This window comes from Synchiropus splendidus, chromosome 14 (assembly GCF_027744825.2).
Source record: "Synchiropus splendidus isolate RoL2022-P1 chromosome 14, RoL_Sspl_1.0, whole genome shotgun sequence".
In the NCBI taxonomy this organism is placed as follows: Eukaryota; Metazoa; Chordata; class Actinopteri; order Syngnathiformes; family Callionymidae; genus Synchiropus; species Synchiropus splendidus.
In genome coordinates, this window is record NC_071347.1 from 2,568,676 (window position 1) to 2,580,525 (window position 11,850).

Below are 11,850 nucleotides of genomic sequence, written 5' to 3' on the forward strand. Positions count from 1 at the left end.
GCAGCGTGTGCACATTCAACTCATTTACTTTTGAATGAAAAAACGAGGAGCAAAGCAGAGCGAGGTGTTGTGCTGGTTGCGGTTCGCGAAGAAGCATCAGCCTCATTCAAAGTCTCATTCAGTTCTTGACAAAACACTATCCCTGTGAGGACCGTATGCCATTGGCTGGTGCCCATGAGGTTAAGCCAAAATTTGAGGATGAAGACTTCAAAATAAGTGGGTCATTATAATTAGGTGGAAGTCTGGTTCAGAGTCTTGGTTAAGGTGAGCCATTTGTTTTGCATGGTTAAGTTCAGGGTGAGAGGCTGCTAAAAGGGTTATGGCACTGAGAAACCTCCCCACCAGGATAGAAAAACAAACGTATGTGACACACACACAATGAATTGGAAAAGATACGGTTTGTACAATAAATAGACGATTAAAAAATTGTGGGTATAAATAAACAATCACGGTGAGCGTGGATCGCCTTAGAATAATTCGTCAGTCAAGGATAAGGTTTAAAAAAAACATTGAATAGCGAGGTTTAAACCAGCAGATGGCAGCACTGTTCAACTATGACGGTGTGGGGGGGCAAGTTGCAATCTCCCTCTGTCGTCAAGTGTCTTCGCCTCTGAAAAGCTTTGCAGCCCGATTGATTCATCGCGCTGTTTAGCGCCTCCTGCTGGTCTCCTCTGCTGACCGCCGCACAGCTGCTTTCACATGTGTTGGCTGACGTCATGAAACTGAGGTTGTGCAACCACGACTAGTCACATGGAGGCGCTTGCAAAATAACATTGGTGGGTTACAGAAATCGAGTCCCCTCCCTTGTTAAATTCAACCAAAGTGGGGGCGTAACGGCAATGAGCAGCCTGGTTTTCAGTTCTGACAGCCCCAAAGTATCAGGGCAGACGCCTCTCCTCCAGCCCACAGCCTCTTCTCCTCTCTGCCCACTAGTCGGCAGCACCGAGCGCCGAGAGCTCGCTCCAACTGCCTCTAGGCTTCGTTGACAATTACTGTCCAGTCTAAACTCAATCGATCAGCCTCATCAATAAACAAGCCTTTCGTCAGATGAAGAGTAACTGGTGACTAGAGATCCAAACTCTTTGAATAACTGTGTGCTTAGAACAGCAGTTCTGGTTCAGCTGAGGCGGAGCAGGCGCTGACGCTTCTGACCGGGTATCATCGTTTCCTCCTGTCATTATTCTGACTCTGACCAGTAAATGCACAGCTTTGGAAGTGTGGAATTATGCTCGTGTGTCATAACTGTGACATCTCCATGGATACAGAGGCGAGGATTTGGGGCGCAGATTTTGCTTTAAATCGTCTCATCATCTCCGTCACTTGCCTGTGAAATGCGCATGCGCATTCACGCTCGTTCTCAACAGATAACCCACTGTTGGCAAAACACTGTTGTCAGTAATTGAAGTGATGTCAACCTCAAGGTTAAACCGTTTGTCTTAATGAAACTCACTGGCTGACATTTTATTGGAGCATTTGTGAAGCGGAGTGAACAGTCTCTCTGGCAACAGATGAAGAAGTGTCCTGCAGCTGTCAGACGTCGGCAGGCGGCTGAGGGCGAGCGGTGCCATATGTCGAGGTTAGGAGAGCGGTGTTAAGTGAACCAGAGGACCAGAGTGAACATTTGTCCTGTGGAGCCACACTTGTACATTGATCTCTGGATTCTACAGTGCAGTTGATGGTTGCTGTACAGTACACTTACTTATCAAACCTCTAACAATCCTCTTTCTAAAATCCGAGTTCACAGCTGGCGTGAATATGGATTTTATATTCTAAGTTCAATTGTAACAACAAATGTTTTGAGATTAAAAAACCAACAAGAAAAACAAATTGTATTCACAGTAGAATAAATCTTCTTTTTCCTTATTCTTCTGATTTACCTTGTATACATTCTTTGACTCTATCCCTCCAAAAATTGTTACTTCTTTTTACCCCCAGCATTTTAACACCAACATTCTACAGTCTGAAATCTGAACCTCTGCTGCAGTCAAAAGTTTAGGAAAACTCAACTTAACTAAATGCAGCTGAAATGCCAGATAGAAAACAAAAAAACATTTTTTTTTTTTTTTGTGACAGTTACGGGCACACTTGTGCTTTCATCTCACCATCATTAGTCAGAGTCTGGTACTGCTGAGGAGATTGTTCCACTATTACTGTTCCAGTAGCATGTGTGGCTGGGTCCACAGTGTGAACTGACTGAGGTGAATATTCCAACCCCACACAAGCATCTGGTGTCTGACAGAAGTCAGTTATCCTCCTATGATGCAATGGGGGTTCCCCTCCATGAAGTGCTTACTTACGTAGAGATTCCAAATTAGGCAGAGTACTCTTGAGCTGTGGTTTGACCTCACTAGTCATAGCTCGAAAAGCTCCGAAAAGGTTTCGATAAGATTTTCTGGACATGTCACAAATCAGAAAACGAATGTCTGATGAAATGTGGGGCTGATCCTCAGGTTTAACTTGGACTTACAAATTTTCAGAACATTCCCCTATTCACTTGTATTATGTTGCTCACCCGGATAGTCACCAAGGCGTTGTAGTATGTAAATGAATGCCTCTGCTACAATGCGGAACAAAGACAGACAAAGTCAAGTTGTTGTCCACAGTTGGTGCAGCCACTTCGCTCACATTTATTTGTCTGGCAAAAACAACAAAACATCGTGATATTTTCTCAGAGAAATATCACAAATATACAGGTCCAACAACAAATTGTCAAGCAATACAGTAATGCTCCTGGAGTCCTCCACTGCATGTGATGATCTAGCGTAGTCATTAGCATGCTACCGCTACTTCTAAAACTTTCATATTCAAATGGTTTAAACTGCCAAATTCCCGCTTCACGAACCCCTCCACCAATCACTCACAAACTGACTGCTTACCGACAACACGCAATACAAGCACTGACAAAGTGAAGTTGTCATCTATTAAATTGTCTGGCAAGCGATTGGCTCAGTGAAACCCTCACTGTCACCTTCCCCCTGCGGCGGACCTGACTGCCTTGTCCCTGCTTGTCCCCCTTGCTACTCCTTGGAACTAAGTATGTGAACATAAGCCACAAATAAAAACCACCACTGTCTTTTATGACGTGTAATGATAAAACATTTCTCATGGCTTGTAGAAATTATCTTCTAGAGACAACTGCCAGGTGGAATTAAATTAAAAAAATTCAAATCTTGTTGACTCTGGTACATTTCCATAGTTCAAGGGTGGCAACACTGATAAAAGAACTCATTCAATAACTGTTTACGTGTCGAAGCGCATTCATTGGATTCAGCATTCTATGAGTGTAAATAGACTTTATGTTGGCCATTAGCTCTGTTAGCATTGCGGCGCAGACAGTCTTAGGAAAGGCTCTCCAAACCAGTCCTCAGACCTCAGAGGGCCGAGGTGGTGCAGGTTTTTGTTCCGATCCATGAAGCACACATCGCTTCACCAGTCAGAGGTCAGCTGAAACAATCACATTGTTCAGCGAGCAGATTGGTGAAGCTGTGTGTGCTGGTTGGATTGGAACGGAAACCTGCACCAAACCGGCCCTTCGAGTACCAGTAATTGACGACAGAAAAGGAGGCAGCTCGGTGGTCACATACTGATATATTTAATCGCTATTTTTTACAAAAAAGTCTCTGATCGTTATTGGTGAAGTCAACATACCTGGGAACAGCAAAATGTTCTTCACGCATGAGACATCCACCTCACCCTGAAGGACAGAGCATGGGTGAGGGTTCATTTCTAAGCCAATGTAAGACAAGACAGGTACCTTTGGTAGCCACTAGTCATTGTCATTGCCATACCTCAAGAGTGATTTTCATTGGAGTGACTCATGAGTGCGTCACACAGGGAGGTTACTGATCAGCAACAAAGAATAAAGGCCTCTAATCCAACACCAAGCAGGTGACTGAGTTCTGACAACTCTAGTAGTAGAGTAACACTGGTGTAGGCAAAATAGCAAAGAATCGCTCACAATCTAGCTACTTGTCTAACTGCGGCATGGTTCAGTCTGTTCTGAGCGCTGCACTCTCCTCTTCACCTCATTTAGGGGATCTTCACACTGCAGACAAAGTGTGTTCGGCCCAAAAGTCCAACGTGAACAAAAGTGAGCCAGGTTTTGTCCACGGACTTGATCCCTCCTGGAGACCGGATTAATCAAGACGGTCATAGATTATTTCCACTATTTTATTTATTTATTTTTTAGTTTTTTTGTCTGTTTGTCGTATACTTTTGGCTGTGAAACACACACAGGCATTCTGTTACAGCCATGGCGTCATCAGTTAATGTTAGGTGTTGTGAAGTGTGAAGATCCAAGGCACAACCACGATTGCTCCTACACAATAGCCCTCACCCACCACTCAATACTTGGAACTTCACCATCAACACATGGCACTCCTTACCTGAAACCAGAGTCTGTACTTAAGTGCCCAATTTCTTAAACCACCACAAGACTGACTGTATCCGTCTGTCACTGACAAGATGCTGCATCATGTTGGGTCTGGTGGATTGCGTAGATTAACATAGATGACAGCTTTTCAAGCATCCTATTGGCTTCCACAACCTCTGACATCCCAGGAAGAGCTGCAATATTCAACTACAGGTCCTGTAAAACTGCAGGAGCCGACCCTCACTGATGATCTGACTTGTCTTATCAAGAATGCACATACTAGCCTGATGTTCAAAAGTTGCATTAAGACGTCCACAACCACCTCCTTGGTCTGTGTGGCCATTGAAGTAAAATTTTTGTTCATGTTTAAAACCTTCTTCTTCAGTATTCTACTTCCTTCAGCAGGCGATTATGAATTGTCAGCTATTTGCAGAAATTGGAGACTAAAACAACAATGCCAGAGACAACTGAGATAAGTGCAAAGAGGCTGACATAATAGGCTCCTGTGGTTTCTGTTCTCAATCTTGGAATGTTGTTTACAGTCATTGAACAGTGCCTCAGGAATGTGGGTTGTGTTCTGAGGAAGAGGTTGGACTTTTTTCTTTCAGCCTAGGAAAAGACAAGGACAAAAAAACTACCAAACCATTTTACACTTAAGCTTTTGAACTAATAACATCACCTTCCAAGCACAACTGCCCAGGGGTTCGAGTTAGAGGGAGTAGATTTAGGAAACTGTGGCCTCAGCAGCAGTTGACTATTTGATGAAAACATTATGCTTCTCTAATGTTATTTCCTGTAAATGCGTCGACAGAATTGCTGCATCAGAAGAAAAAGGAAAACAACAGGAAAACTGGCTGATTGCAAAGTTGACCTTTTGTTAACTCACATCCCGGTACTGTGAAATTAATCTAGATAGAGATCATTGTGGCTGTACTTAGAATTAATACAGTCAGCTTCACACTGAATAATTTGTTTTGTGAATTAAATTTGTGAAAAACAAATGCTTTTTATGTGCTGAAATGAGCGGCTGCCAAACAGTGAGCCGACACTTTATTGATTTATTTACTTATTTGTTATGTATTTACCTCAATATTTCAATCTCTAGACACATAACCCAAGTAAAAACATTTATCTATTTATTTGTGATGTACAAGACATTAGGTCGAAAGATTTTCAGTGAGAAGAAAAGACAGATAGATAGATAGATAGGTACATATATACATACATACATAGATTGGGGAAGGCGGGCATACAGTAAATACACAGCAGTAGTGAAGAGTTCTTTAGTATGAATGTCAGTAGTATCAGTCATACAGAGTAATAACAGTAAAAGAGTTGACGAGGAGAATGCTGGTATGGTGGAACCGGTGGAGACGACTGTGAGTTGTGGTCTGTGACAAACGGTAGTCGAGTTGAAAACGTATGGTCAATATTTTTCACCATTAAAAAGCGGAGGAGGCTATGCTTCTACTGTGATGGGACACACGCAGATAGGTCCCCAGTGGCGCTCGAGCGCCAGCCTTTTCCGCTCTTTTTCCTGGCATGCTAAAACATCAGCCACCCCAAATGTCAAGTGTGCGAAACCTGTGGGAGTGGAAAAGTTGACACTTTTAGGAGTAACTCTGGTTTTCTGTATTATATGGTTGTGATCGTGAGTTGTGAGGTGTGTTATTATTGGGGTGTGTTCAGTGTTAGTGAGCTTTGTGTGCTGCATTAATAATTGTCGCTACTTTTTGCCGGCTTGGAGCAACAAAAGACAACCAGTCATCTTTTTTGATTGAAGGAGTGGTGCATTATATTTCCAACATTTATTGCAAACAGGGGTATGAATGTTATTTTTTTGTTCAGGGGGAATGTGTCCACATCCCTCCTCAACATGAGCATGACATGACAGAGCAGTGGCTGAGAAAACGGAAAGGGAAGCTCTCGAGGACAAGGTTTACAGCAGTTCGGACACAAAGACAAGAAACAGAGATAGAAGTGGCTGAGTTGAAGATGCTCAGGATTTCATTGAGACTCATCAGGAGGAGAGACAGGGAACATGTGGGACAAATACAACTGCTTAGGTTCATGGTTACAGTTTAAGTAAAAACTTGTAAGTATTCAGGAAAGTCCCAAAAGTGTTTTTCTCTGAGGAGTGTTTCCAACAGGAAATCAGACAAGTGAGTCATGTCTGAAAGAGTATCATCCATGGCACAGGAGCTTGGATGAACTCTGGGAACATGTTTGTGTTATTTATACGTATTTGTGTTGTGGGAGACACATCTGTCTGACGCTACTCAGCATCAGATATGAACAGCCCAAATATTAATGTAGATTTTTTGTTATATATTTATAAATAAATAATTCATGAAGTTGGAAGCCACAACTTGTTCCTCACAAGCTTGGATCGACGCAAATCACAAATAGGTTACTCAACAGAACAGAGCAAAAGCTCATAACTCATCTAACTGGTTTCTTCTTCAGTGAGCAGATGAAACACAAAATGTAGGAATGTTGCGTGAGGAGAAAACTACGTTGAGTGAAAGACTGGTTGAGACAGAAGAGAGAGGATTGTGAGCTCAAGCTAGATGTTGATCATTTTATTGTTATTGTTATTAATAGTCTATCGAGTTTTCATCCAAAGTGGATTTTTTTGCCATTTTGTTTTATTTATTTGTGTGTGTGTTTCTGCGTGTGTGCGTGCATTAGTGCATGCGTGTCATGTTTAATCGTACTTTGATGCACTTTGATGTTTCTTTGTCCCTCAAGGCAGAATGTCAGCCAGCAGATTAAAATGAGTTCAAGGGTACAACTACAGGTGATCGAGGGCATGACCATGCAAAGAGCAATAGGATAGATGTTTAGGCAGGTGCGGAGGTTCAGGGCAGGTACAGGCAAGAACAGAAATGCAGTAGGTTTTACAAAGGGGATGGAGACAGCAGGAGGAATGTTTTTTTCCAGAAGAGTCAGGCACACAAGGTGTATATCCAGTATAGAGTGCATTATACAGTGTACTGATACAGTGTAATTCTGCTGGTGACACTTGTTGGGTGACTTGATGGAGGTAGACCGTCGAACAAATATTATTGCTGGAGATGTGCAGTGGAAAAACTTTCATTGTGCTAAGACAGTTTCAAACCTAAATGTAATTTCTTTTGTAAACTATCAAATGTAATCTTTTCAGGAGCTGCTCGCAAACAAAACAGCAGTTGTAGTCCCCTGCCAGACAGTGCATCATAAATGTACCACTGAAACTGTTTCATTTGCATGTGCGTACTTGGAGACTGTCTTCGGTCGCTGTCAACTCTCAACTCTGTCTTCGCACATTCATATCATCAGTGCAAAGGAGACTTTTCTAATGTTTAACGATCATTTCGTCTTGAAACTAGAAGTGTCTTTGTTGTCAACATCTGAAATTTTCTTATTTACATGCCTGCAAGTGTAGCAAACAAGTTTCTCCCGCAACTCAGAGATGAGCAGTCTCACCAGGACCGATGGCTTTGTTAACACTAGTTCAGCTGATGCTAATGGCACTGTGTGGACACTGGAGACAAGCTTTCTTTCAACACATAGGAGACACTGGGAGCAGAGCCAGCACCAATGTTGGGGATACGAGATCTTCCACCAATTATGGACCGCAGTGTGGTATCACAGATGGCATTGCGGAAGTGTGGCAACACTTAGCACCATGGTTTGTGGGTCCTGTAGACAGTGTAGGTAAACAACCGTGTCTGTGCTTTGACTTCCTCTGTACGGGAATGCAGCCTTGTTATGTGCTGATGGATTTCATTGGCAATTTCTGTCTACATTCCCTCATCTGCTAATCCAACACTGGGCACACATTGGTCCCAGTGACCATCCTGCTGGGAATTTGAGCTGCACAGCTGGTCTTAATCTTCTTTGATCACCAGCTGACTTCTTTAAGAGGCGCCTGGTCTAGGATTCAAACGCGCCTAAAGTTATATGGTCAACTCTAGTTATGGATGTGTATGTCCTTGTGGACCGTGTAGGTTGTTTAGTTCAGTTTAACCCCAGTGGATTATTCACAGTATTTTTAGGGAGTAAGTATTTTGTGATGAAACATTTCATCTTGCACTAGTTCAGGGCCCTGGGGTTTCATGTTCAGCCTGCTCATGACAACCCGCTTCTCAGCAAAGACATACTAATATGACACTGAGATCCCTGTACCAAATAATTATTTTCTGTGGCTCTTGATTGTATGTCAATTTTAGACTTGCCATACCTTTATTCATATCTGTCAGTACCACAACCAATGTCCATACTCACCGCTGGCAATCCAAATGCAACATATTTCCGCGGTTAGCCTGAATATGGCAACCAGACCAAGGAATAGTCAAAGAAAATCCACCATCTATCCAAAATCATTTTCAACTTATTAAAACACCACACTGTATATTCAACTATTAAATCAAAGATAATTCCATCAGCACATATGTGTGTTGTAGTTCTTTTCAAATCATGTCAGGAGACATACGGTCGTAAGCGTAACTGAGGGGGGCTGTTCTACTTTTACATGCAAATCTTTCCCCTCCCATGTCATGTTCCAGAAGGAGGGGCTGGAGTTAGAACACAAAACGGGTGTGAGGATCTCGAGCTCTTATCCCAAATGGCAAATTAACTTGATATATATTATATTTGTGGTCAAGACCACCGTAAAGAGGGAGGACCTTTGTCTGTCTTCATTTTAAAATGAGAGATTAAAGCTGTTGGAGGGTTTACTAATGCAGCCAAAGTTTCTTTCACAACAGTGTCATACTATTATCCCCCATCCGCCCACGCTGTGTCTGAGTAATACTGTTGATCAACATCTTGTTAGGAGAACAGAACGCCTCTATGTGGTAAACAAGTACATGAAGAAGGCAGAAGGTTGTGCAAGATGATTAAGGTGGAGGAGGCCAACTTGCTGTGACAAACCTTGTCAGGAAGTAAAAAAATAAAAATATATATAAAGCAAGACTACAAAAAGAAGACAATAAATGAATAACAATGTGTTAATATCAAACCTTTCTGACTTTGGTATGTTTAGGACATTGAACTCTTGATATGATCTTTATGTCCCACATCATGAGGTTTGTGTGTTTTTAACTTTTATTCAACTCAGAAATACTATATTTTGAATGCTTCATCACTGCATATTCGAGAACATCTGACATCCATAGTCTGCAATCGAAGAAACAAGTGCTGATGAGACAACACGGCTTCTTTAAGGATGTTGCACGGTTGTTCTTGTTCCAAGGAGAAAAAAAAATAATAGAAGCTGGAAATTCCAGCTCATCAAGTGGGAGGTACAGAGAGGATAGTGAGTTTACATTCCAGCAGAGTTGCTGACCTTTCCAAAGATCAGAGGTTGTTTTCATTCTGTTTGGCTCTGTTTTGTGCCTAATTCTGTTTCCATTAGGATTACAGCAATGTTTTACTGCTGTATCATCAAAAACATAAAACAAAATAAATGTTCCTCACGTTGTTCTTCCATGTGCTACCTGTGCTAAGTGGAGACTGTTCATTTGACTTTAGCACATACAATAATGAAAGGTTGTTACACCAATTTTTCCATTTTTTTCAATAAACCATAAATGAGCAAAGGAACAAACAGATCCCTTAAAGACAACTTCTGCACCCTGTTATTGGTGACCCATATTAACCCATCAACATGCTCCAACCAGCCAGTGTATAACTCCATCACTGGGAAAGACTGAATGATTCTAGTACTTCTTTGACTTGATACAGTGGTATGCAACTTTTATGTCAAGAGCAAATGACAGATAGACAGGTTTCATCACATGCATTGTGTAAACATCAATGCGTTCTCTTTCAGTGAGGCAACTATCATCACTGCTGATGGAGCTCTTGCGCCTCCTCCCCGAGTCACACCTATCCTGTCCTCACCTTTTATAACACCACAAATTTAGACTTGTAGTTGTGTTTTAACATGAGATAAAAGTTCCATATTACGGTGGGAACAGCAGCTTGGTGGATAGGATAGACTTGGTGTACCAGAGACTAGATGCTGACTACACAAAAATGTGCAGTGCCCTGCCGCTGAGAAAGCTGAATTAACTTGCCACACCACCAGTACCCTATAAAAGGGGTGCACACCAGTAGCTCTCCCTTGATTTTCTCTCAGCCACAGGACAAGACAGCCATCCATCAAGTGATCATAGAAAGTATTTCCATTGAGTTGCCAAGCAAGTGTGCCACATGAGCCGCTACAGTCTCTCCTTACTTGGTCCTTCTCAGGTTTCAGACACAATGAGGGCCACGCTGGCACCAGGGGACTGCAGCCTTCTAGACTGTTCAGGGAGCTGGCTGTACTAAAGTTTCTCAGTTTGACAAGGTTTCACTGGCAGCATGAAGCCGGCTGCTCTGGCAGACAACATGGCTCTCCTCAGTTTCAGGAACGTTCAGCTGTCAGCTGCCGCTAAGTCGCGTCACCGGCATCTTACAATGTTTGCGGATGTGACAGAATGGGCCAGCAGTCAACTTGGCATCACCGGTGTATGAGGCTGCTCAATGCTAATGCCAATCCTTCTTATGCTGACTCCTCTTGTTTCACAGAGACCTGTCCAGGTCCAGACAGTTCCACACTAGTCGCCTATAGGTTGAGTTCTATGACTCTCCACTGACTGGAGGAGGTTCTGGTCCTGTGCAAACAAACACCTGCTATCCCTGAAGGTTTGCCCAGGCTGTCCAGAGCAACTGTCCGGGATGAGCGGGGTCTGTCATAAGCCACAAAGGATGCCCTGGTGGCAGACCTGTTTGTCTTGTTTGCGAGTGAGTGAACAGGTCCAAAGTGCTCTGCTTGTAGCGCCAAAGATCCCCAAGAGCCCCTTGGTTCCCACATGTCACACAGTTGGAATTGGGGGCTTCCTGGGATCTTAGCTGGCGTCCAGCTATGTTTTGTCTTGCAGGGTGCATTCTCTGCTGCATCATGTCCTCACACCAGGCTTGTGCAGCCAGATGACATATTTTCTTGCACTGGTGTGCATCACGCTAATCGCCTGGTGTCTGGGAGTCTTCACATCGGCTTCTCCCTCAATCATGCCAGATACAGGAAGTTCTCTGTCAAAAGTCACTCACTGGTTACGCAGTTCTTGCAAGGAGCGCACAGGCTGTGGCCCCACGGCCCGTTGTGGGAGCTGGTGCGGGACTGTCTCACAGGCCCTCCTTTCAAAAGTGTCACTCCTCCTGGCTCAAAAAGATGAAGAGAACCATGTGTGCTCTCCATCAACTCTTTTGGTGACGAGAACTTGTTCATCTGAATCCAGCTTCTGCACAAGTGATTTCAGCCTAGAACAAAGTGAGAGGCCAGGCTGAAGATGGCAAAGCAGCCAGCTGGTCGGCTGCTTGTGGTGAGGGTCGGCTATTGCTCCAGCTCAAAGTGACGTAGTTATGACACTCAATTATTTAGCACACTGGATTCAGTGTGTTAAAGCCTGAGCTGAGCCAAGATTAAAGAAACACCTGCAAGTGTTGAT